This window comes from Salmo salar, chromosome 13 (assembly GCF_965601325.2).
Source record: "Salmo salar chromosome 13, fSalSal1, whole genome shotgun sequence".
Classification (NCBI taxonomy): Eukaryota; Metazoa; Chordata; class Actinopteri; order Salmoniformes; family Salmonidae; genus Salmo; species Salmo salar.
Window position 1 is genome coordinate 68,952,501 of NC_138303.1, and position 9,578 is coordinate 68,962,078.

The following is a 9,578-nucleotide window of genomic DNA, read 5'->3' on the forward strand; positions in this document are numbered from 1 at the left end:
TAACACCCTCACCCCCAACCTCATAACCTCTTCAACATTCCACCCACCATATGTAATCCTCTCTTCAGCCCCCTTACCACTATCTCACACTCAAGCCCTCTCTTGAACACCCCTACCCTTTATTCCCTTTGTCCACTTACACACACTGAACAAAAATATAAACACAACATGTAAAGTGTTGGTCCCATGTTTCATAAGCTGAAATAAAAGATACCAGAAATGTTCCATTCGCACAGAAACCTTATTTCTCTTAAATTGTGTGCACAAATTTGTCTACATCCCTGTTAGTTAGCATTTCTCCTTTGCCAAGATAATCAATCCACCTGACAGGTGTGACATATAAAGAAGCTGATTAAACAGCATGATCATTACACAGCTGCGTGTTCTGCTGGGGACAATAAAAGGCCACTCTAAAATGTGCAGTTTTGTCACACAACACAATGCCACAGATGTCTCAAATTTGGAGGGAGAATGCAATTGGCATGCTGACTGCAGGAATGTCCACCAGAGCTGTTGCCAGACAATTGAATGTTAATTTCTCTACCATAAGCCACCTCCTACGTCGATTTACAGAATTTGTCAGTATGTCAAACAGGCCTCACAAACGCAGACCACGTGTAACTACGCCAGCCCAGGACAACCACGGACCTCCACATCGGGCTTCTTCACCTGTGGGATCGTCTGAGACCAGCCACCTGGAAAGCTGATGAAACTGTGGGTTTGCACAACCAAAGAATTTCTGCACAAACTGTCATAAACAATGTCCTCTCCAGGGTCTTGACCTGACTGCAGTCCGGTGTCATAACAGACTTCAGTGGGCAAACGCTCACCATCACTGGCACGCTGGAGAGGTGTGCTCTTCTCAGATGAATATTTGTTTCAACTGTACCAGGCAGATGGCAGACAGTGTGTATGGCGTTGAGTGTGCGAGCGGCTTGCTGATGTCAACGTTATGAGTAGAGTGCCCCATGGTGGCGGTGGGGTTATGTTATGGGCAGGCATAAGCTACGGACAATGAACACAATTGCATTTTATCGATGGAAATTTCAATGCACAGAGATACCATGACGAGATCCTGAGGCCCATTGTTGTGTCATCCATCCACCGCCATCACTTCATGTTTCAGCATGATAATGCATGACCCAATGTCGCAAGGATCTTTACACGATTCCGTGAAGCTGAAAATGTCCCAGTTCTTCGATTGCCTGCATACTTACCAGACATATAACCCAATGAGCATATTTGGGATGCTCTGTATCTACGTGTACGACAGCATGTTCCATTTCCCGCCAATATCCAGCATCTTCGCACAGCCACTGAAGAGGAGTGGGACAACATTCCACAGTCCACAATCAACAGCCTGATGTGTCGTGCTGCATGATGCAAATGGTGGTCACACTAGATACTGACCCAGGCCCTTCCTTTTTTTAAGGTATCTGTGACCAACAGATGTATTCCCAGACATGTGAAACCCATAGATTAGGGCCTTATACATTTATTTCAATTGACAGATTTTTTTTATATGAACTGTAACGTGATAAAATCTTTGAAATTGTTGCATGTTGTGTTTATATTTTTGTTCAGTATACTTATTCACCACATACACTACACTCACAATGCAAAGAGAACAAACACAGTCCCCCTTCACTTCACATTATACAGGTAACTGCCAACATAAAGGAAAACTTGAGTAAATGAGGGATACAAAGTATATTGAAAGCAAGTGCTTCCACACAGGTGTGGAATTAACATCCCATCATGCTTAGGGTCTTGTATAAAATGCTGAGCAGGCCCAGTTGCCCATTATTTTGGCTACAATGGCTAGAAGAATAGGTCTCAGTGACTTTGAAATAGGTGTGATTGTTGACACGTCTGACAGGAGTTTCAGTGACGAAGACTGCTCAACTTGCTGATGTTTCACGATAAGCCATGGCCGTCTGAGTCACCAGATCTCAACCCAATTGAACACTTATGGGAGATTCTAGAGGGGGGCCTGAGATAGCATTTTCCACCACCCTTAACAAAATACCAAATTATGGAACTTCTTGTGGAAGAATGGTGTCACATCCCTCCAATAGAGTTCGAGACCCTTGTATAATCTATGCCAAGGTGCATTGAAGCTGTTCTGGCAGCTTGTGGTGGCCCCACATCCAAGAGGTTAAAACCTCTTGACGCACCTTAAGGCCAGGGGGCGCTATTGCGAATTTTGAAAGAAATGCGTGCCCATATTAAACGGCCTCCTACACAAACTCAGAAGCTAGGATATGCATATTATTAGTAGTTTTGGATAGAAAACACTCTAAAGTTTCTAAAACTGTTTGAATGGTGTCTGTGAGTATAACAGAACTCATATGGCAGTCAAAACCCTGAGACAAATCCTAACAGGAAGTGGAAATCTGATTTGTGGAATCACTTTCAAGCCTTTGCCTATGAAACACACCTTGAGTTAGGATTCATTTAGCACTTCCTAAGGCTTCCACTAGATGTCAACAGTCTTTACAAAGTGGTTTGAGTCTTCTCCGGTAAAAACTGACCGAACGAGAGGCCTGGAAAGTTTGTCATAGGGGGAGGGCCATTACTACTATGACGCGCATGCCCGTGGGTACTCTCTCATTCTGAAACGTTTTGTAAGACAATGCAATCGTCCGCCTTGAATATTATTGAAGTTCTGATTGAAAAAGGCCCTAAAGATTTATGTTATACAACGTTTGACATGTTTGAACGAACGTAAATACATTTTTTTTGCACATTCGTGACGACAAGTCCCGTGCGCTTCGTACATTTTGAGTAGCCTTCGGAACGCGCTAACAAGAAGGAGCTATTGGGAAATAAATGATTAACTTTTTCGAACAAAACTACATTTGTTGTGGACCTGGGAATTCCTGAAGTGCCTTCTGATGAAGATAATCAAAGGCAAGTGAATATTTACAATAGTATATTTGATTTTAGATGAGTCCAAGATGGCGCTAACCTGTATCGCCTAGCCTATTTTTCTGAGCATAGCACCTCGTTTATTGCAGTGGGATTTCCAAGTAAAGTTATTTTTAAATCTGGCAATGCAGTTGCATTCACGAGATGTTAATCTATAATTCTTTGAATGACAATATTATATTTTACCAATGTTTTTGAATAGTAATTTTGTAAATTGTAGCGCTGATTCACCGGAAGCATTTGAGGGAAAATATTTTCTGAACATCATACGCCGATGTAAAATGCTGTTTTTATATATAAATATGAACTTTATCGAACAAAAGAATGCATATATTGTGTAACATGATGTCCTAGGAGTGTCATCTGATGAAGATTGTCAAAGGTTAGTGCTTCATTTAGCTGTGTTTTGGTTATTTGTGATGCATGTTGTTGGTCGGAAAATGGCGGTGTGGCTATTGTCTTGATGTACTCTCCTAACATAATGTAATGTTTTTCTTTCGCTGTAAAGCCTTTTTGAAATCGGACAACGTGGTTCGATTCAGGAGAAGTGTATCTATAAAATGGTGTAAAATAGTCCTATGTTTGAGAAACAGAAATTATTAGATTTGGTTATGAATATGGCGCTCTGATTTTTCGCTGGATGTTGATCCCGGATACGGGATCAGCGCGTCAAGAGGTTTTAAGACACTATGTTGATGTTTCCTTTATTTTGGCAGTTACCTGTAGCTCCCTACCTTACAGTGTGATCACCCTATCAGCATTTTCATTGTCAAATGTGTCAAGAGAATCTGACACGTAGCCTATAAGATATTTTCAAACCAATTGTTCCAGAATGCCAGTGGTGTAAAGTACTTAAGTAAAAATACTTTAAAGTACTACGGGTATCTATACTTCACTTTGTATATTTTTGACTACTTTTACTCCACTACATTCCCCCCCAAAATAATGTACTTTATACTCCATGCATTTTCCCTGACACCCAAAAGTAGTCGTTACATTTTGAATGCTTAACAGAACATGAAATTGGTCCAATTTACACATAAAGAGAACATCCCTGTTCATCGCTACTGCCTCTGATCTGGCAGACTCACTAAATACAAATGATTAATTCGTAAATGATGTCTGAGTGTTGGAATGTGCCCTTGACTATCCGTAATTAAATAAAAAACAAGAACCTAATGCCGTTTGGATTGCCTAATAGAAGTAATTTGTAAAAAGTTTATTTTTGCAATTACATTTACTTTTCATACTTAAAAACTTCTTAGGGATAGCCCCCTTTTTTTCAATTTTCGCCTAAAATGACATACCCAACTCTAACTGCCAGTAGCTCAGGCCCTGAAGCAAGGATATGCATATTCTTGGTACCATTTGAAAGGAAACACTTTGAAGTTTGTGGAAATGTGAATTGAATGTAGGAGAATATAACACAATAGATCTGGTAGAAGAAAATATAAAGAAAATAACAACCGTTTCTTTTCTACCACCATCTTTGAAATGAAACAGAAAGGTCCCACGTCTAGCCATCACTTTGGTTGTAATTCCTATGGTGTCCACAAGATGGCAGCAGTGTATGTGCAGACACGTAACTTGAAGTATGAGCAAACTACATGACATTTAGTGTGAAGTCACCCAGGTACATTTGGGCAAATCGTGAAGGAGACATTTACATTCACATTATATTTTTCTGCAAGAATATCATCAAATCTGTATACTTGGACTTTGATTTAGCTTTTCCAGTATTAGTAGCCATATTATAAGTTCAACATTTGCAAAACACCCAGTTTTCATAACTTCATAACTCTCCATATTCTTATAATTTTTGTCCAAAAGGAAAAGGCTTGCTGTCGAATAAGTTTAGCAGCTACATTTTGCAACAGATACGGGGCTTCCTGATACTCCCGTAAAACCCAGCTCATTGGCTATCTAGCTAGCTTTGTTTGACCCCGATTGGTACTTATTTGACAAAGTTACAGTTGATCAAGTGAAGACTGCCCATGTCATCGGCGTGCCATGAAGGCGTCGCTCTCTGACCAAATTTGGTGTCCTATAGGATATACTACACTCCTAATGATATAGTGAAGTCTGGTTACGTTCTAGGATCTCTGAGGAATAAATATGAATGTGATTTGACTGGTTGAAACAATGTTTAGGGTTAGATTTTCACAGATTCCTTTCTTTGCAAATTGAACTAGTGTAAATACAAAATCGATTGTGCATGCTATATGGACATTTTTAGGATATGAAAAATGATTTTATCTAACAAATCGACACTTCATGTTATCTCTGGGACCCGTTGAATGATAAATCAGAGCAAGATTTCAGAATGTAAGTTCACATTTCACCTTCAGAGGGGAATTTATCAAACATATCGCGGTGAAAAAAGTGTTTTGTTGTTAGGAGCTCTCCTCAAACAATAACATGGCGTTTGTTTGCAGTAATATCTACCGTAAATTGGACAGTGCAGTTATATAAACAATAATTGAAGCTTTCAGCCGATAGAAGACACCTATATGTACCAACATTTGTTGTTTCTCTAAAATCTGCAATCGTGACACTGCAATCGCGCTGCATGATTTACAACTGTCCCATTGACGGGACGCCTGTAACTAATTAAGTACACTACCATTCAAAAGTTTGGGGTCACTTAGAAATGTCATTGTTTTTGAAAGAAAAGCACATTGTTGTCCATTAAAATAACATCAAATTGATCCGAAATACAGTGTAGACATTGTTAATGTTATAAATGGCTGAATAATTTAGCACGGCCAACTTTTCCGTTTTTTATTTGTTAAAAAAGTTTGAAATATCCAATAAATTTCGTTCCACTTCATGATTGTGTCCCACTTGTTGTTGATTCTTCACAAAAAATTACAGTTTTATATCTTTATGTTTGAAGCCTGAAATGTGGCAAAAGGTCAAAGTTCAAGGGGGCCGAATACTTTCGCAAGGCACTGTAGTTTTGATGTCTTCACTATTATTCTACAATGTAGAAAATAGTAAAAATAAAGAAAAACCTTGAATGAGTAGGTGTGTCCAAACTTTTAACTGGTACTGTATGTCCCCAGAATTACCATGTAGTCCAAAAAGTTGACTCAAGTTTGCCAAAAAGCACCTGGAAGCAACTGCATGATTATCAAGACTCTTGGAAGAATGTTCTATGGACAGATGATTCACAAGTATACCTTCTTGGATGACATGGGTCCCATTGTGCCTGGCGAAAACCAAACTGCATTCCACAAAAATAACCTTAAGCATGGTGGTGGTAGTGTGATGATTTGGGGATGCTTTGCTGCCTCAGGACCTGGACGACTTGCCTTAATAGAAGAAGCCATGAATTCTGCTCTGTATCAGAGAATTCTACAGGAGAATGTCAGACTATCTGTTTGTGAGCTGAAGCTAAAGCGCAGCTTTGTCATACTGCAAGACAATGATCCAAAACACACAGTCAAGACTACATGAAAATGGCTAAAAAGCAACACATTTTAAGTTTTGGAATGGCCTAGTCAAAGTCTAGACCTAATCCCAATTGAGATGTGGCAGGACTTGAAACGAACAGTTCATGCTTGAAAACCTACCAATGTCATTGAGTTGAAGCAGTTCTGCATGGAAGAGTGGGCCAAAACTCCTCAACAGCGACGTGAGAGACTGATCAACAACTACAGGAAGTGTTTGGTTGGAGTCATTGCAGCTAAAGGTGGCACAACCAGTTATTGAGTGTAAGGGGGCAATTACTTTTTCACACAGGGGAATTGGGTGTTGCGTAACTTTGTTAATTAAATAAATAAAATAAGTATCAATTTTTTGTAAACTCAGGTTCCCTTTATCTAATATTAGGTTTTGGTTGAAGATCTGATAGCATTCAGTATAAAAAAATATGCAAAAATAGAGAAAATCAGAAAGGGGCAAATACTTTTTCACTGCATGTCATTTTAATAGCGTAATGCAAACCAAAGTTTTCATAAATGCAACCTAATGTAGGAACATTCTGTTAACTTCACCAAATAATAATAATGAATGGTATTTACACGGAACAAAAATATAAACGCAACATGCAACAATTTCTAAAATTTTACTCATTTACAGTTCATATAAGGAAATCAGTCAATTTAAATAAATTCATTAGGCCCTAATCTATGGATTTCACATTATTGGGAATACATACGTATATGCATCAGTTGGTTACAGATACCTTTAAAAAAAAAAGTAGGGGCATGGATCAGAAAACCAGTCAGTATGTGGTGTGACCATTTGCCTCAAGCAGCGTGACACATCTCCTTCGTATAGAGTTGATCAGGCTGTTAATTGTGACCTGTGTGGAATGTTGTCCCACTCCTCTTCAATGGCTGTGTAAAGTTTCTGGATATTGGCAGGAACTGGAACACGCTGTCGTACACGTCGATCCAGAGCATCCCAATCATGCTCAATGGGTGAAATGTCTGGTGTTTATTTAGGCCATGGAAGAACTGGGACATTTTCAGCTTCCAGGAATTGTGTACAGATCCTTGCGATATGGGGCCATGCATTGTCATGCTGAAACATGAGGTGATGGTGGAGGATGAATGACACGACAATGGGCCTCAGGATCCTGCCTATACCATAACCCCACTGACACCTCTGTTCACAACGTTGACTTCAGAAAACCACTCACCCCACACCATACATGCTGTCTGCCATCTGCCCAGTACAGTTGAAACCGGGATTCTTCAGTGAAGAGCTCACTTCTCCAGTGTGCCAGTGGCCATCGAAGGTGAGCACTTGCCAACTGAAGTCGGTTACGACACCGAACTGCAGTCAGGTCAAGACTGTTTAAGAGGATTACCAGCACGCAGATGAGCGTCCCTGAGATGTTTTCTGACAGTTTCTGCAGAAATTCTTCAGTTGTGCAAATTCAGCTGTCCGGGTGGCTGGGCTCAGATGATCCCACATGTGAAGCTGTGTGTGGAGGTCCTTGGCTGGTGAGGTTACACATGGGCGGCGGTTGTGAGGCCGTTTGGACGTACTGCCAAATTCTCTAAAATGACATTGGAGGCAACTTATGGTAAAGAAATGAACATTAAATTCTCTGGCAACAGCTCTGGTGGATATTCCATGGCAATTGCATGCTCCCTCAACTTGAGACATCTGTGGCACTGTGTTGTGTAACAAAACTACACATTTTAGAGTGGCCTTTTATTTTCCCCAGCACAAGGTCCACCTGTGTAATGATCATGCTGTTTAATCAGCTTCTTGATATGCCACACCTGTCATGTGGATGGATTATCTTGGCGAAGGGGAAATGCTCACTAATAGGAATGTAAACAAATGTGTCACGTTCTGACCAGTATGAGGGTTATTTTGTTAGTGTAGGCTGGTCAGGACGTGGCAGATGGTATTTGGTTTATGTGGTTCGGGGTGTGTGTATTATGTAGAGGGTAGTTGATTTATGTATTCCGGGGTTTTTTGGTCACTGCTCTATGTTAGTCTATTTCTATGTTCTTTCTAGTTAGTCTGTTTCTATGTTTAGTTAATTGGGGTGTGGACTCTCAATTGAAGGCAGGTGTTGTCTAGTTGCCTTTGATTGAGAGTCCTATATATTAGGGTGTGTTTGTAAATTGTGGGAGGTTGTCTCTTGAATTGCTGTCTTTAGCCTTCAAGTCTGTATTCGTCGTCCATCGTTTTGTTTGTTTGTTTTCATTAAAGTTAATTATGAGCACTCAACCCGCTGCGCCTTGGTCCATTCCTGACGACCGTCATTACAGAACCTCCCACCAAATCCGGACCAAGCAGCGGAGGAAGGAGCAACAGGTGGACTTTGAGGAGCAAAGGGAATTTGAGTTGGACCAACGGGAGAAATGAACATGGGAACAGATTATGGCCGGAGAGGGCCCATGGAGAAAATGGAACGAAGACCGGGAACGCTACAGGGGAACACGACTGGCGTTTAAGCCGGAGAGGCAGCCCCAATAAAAAAAATTTGGGGGGGCACACGGGTAGTTTGGCAGGGCCAGGATTGAGCCGCAAGCCAAATCCCCGTGCTTATTGGGGGCAGCCTATTATTAGTCAGGTCCCGTGTGTTGGAGTGATGTGCACGGCGTCGAGGCCTAGTATTCACAGGCCGGTGTGCGCAGTACCTGCGCCCCGCATTTGTCAGGGGAAAGCGGGCATCCAGCCAGGAAGGGTGGAGCCAGTACTGCGCTCGAGACCGCCAGTGCGCCTTCACGGTCCAATATATCCTGTTCCCGCTCCTCGCACTAGCCGTGAGGTGTGTGTTTCCAGTCTGGCATATACAGCACCACGCACCAGGCTTCCAGTGCGTCAGCCCAGTCCGACTCGTCCTGTTCCCGCTCCCCGCACTAGCCCTGAGGTGCGTGTTCCCAGGCTGATACCTCCAGTACCAGCACCACGCATCAGGCTTCCAGTGCGTCAACCCAGTCCGACTCGGCCTGTTCCCGCTCCCCGCACTAGCCCTGAGGTGCGTGTCCCCAGACTGGTACATCCAGTACCACGCATCAGGCTTCCAGTGCGTCAGCCCAGCCTCGAGAGTTCGGCAATAGTATGCAGTCCAGAGTATCCGCCAACAGTGTGCAGTCCAGAGTATCCGGCAACAGTGTGCAGTCCAGAGTATCCGGCAACAGTGTGCAGTCCAGAGTATCCGGCAACAGTGTGCA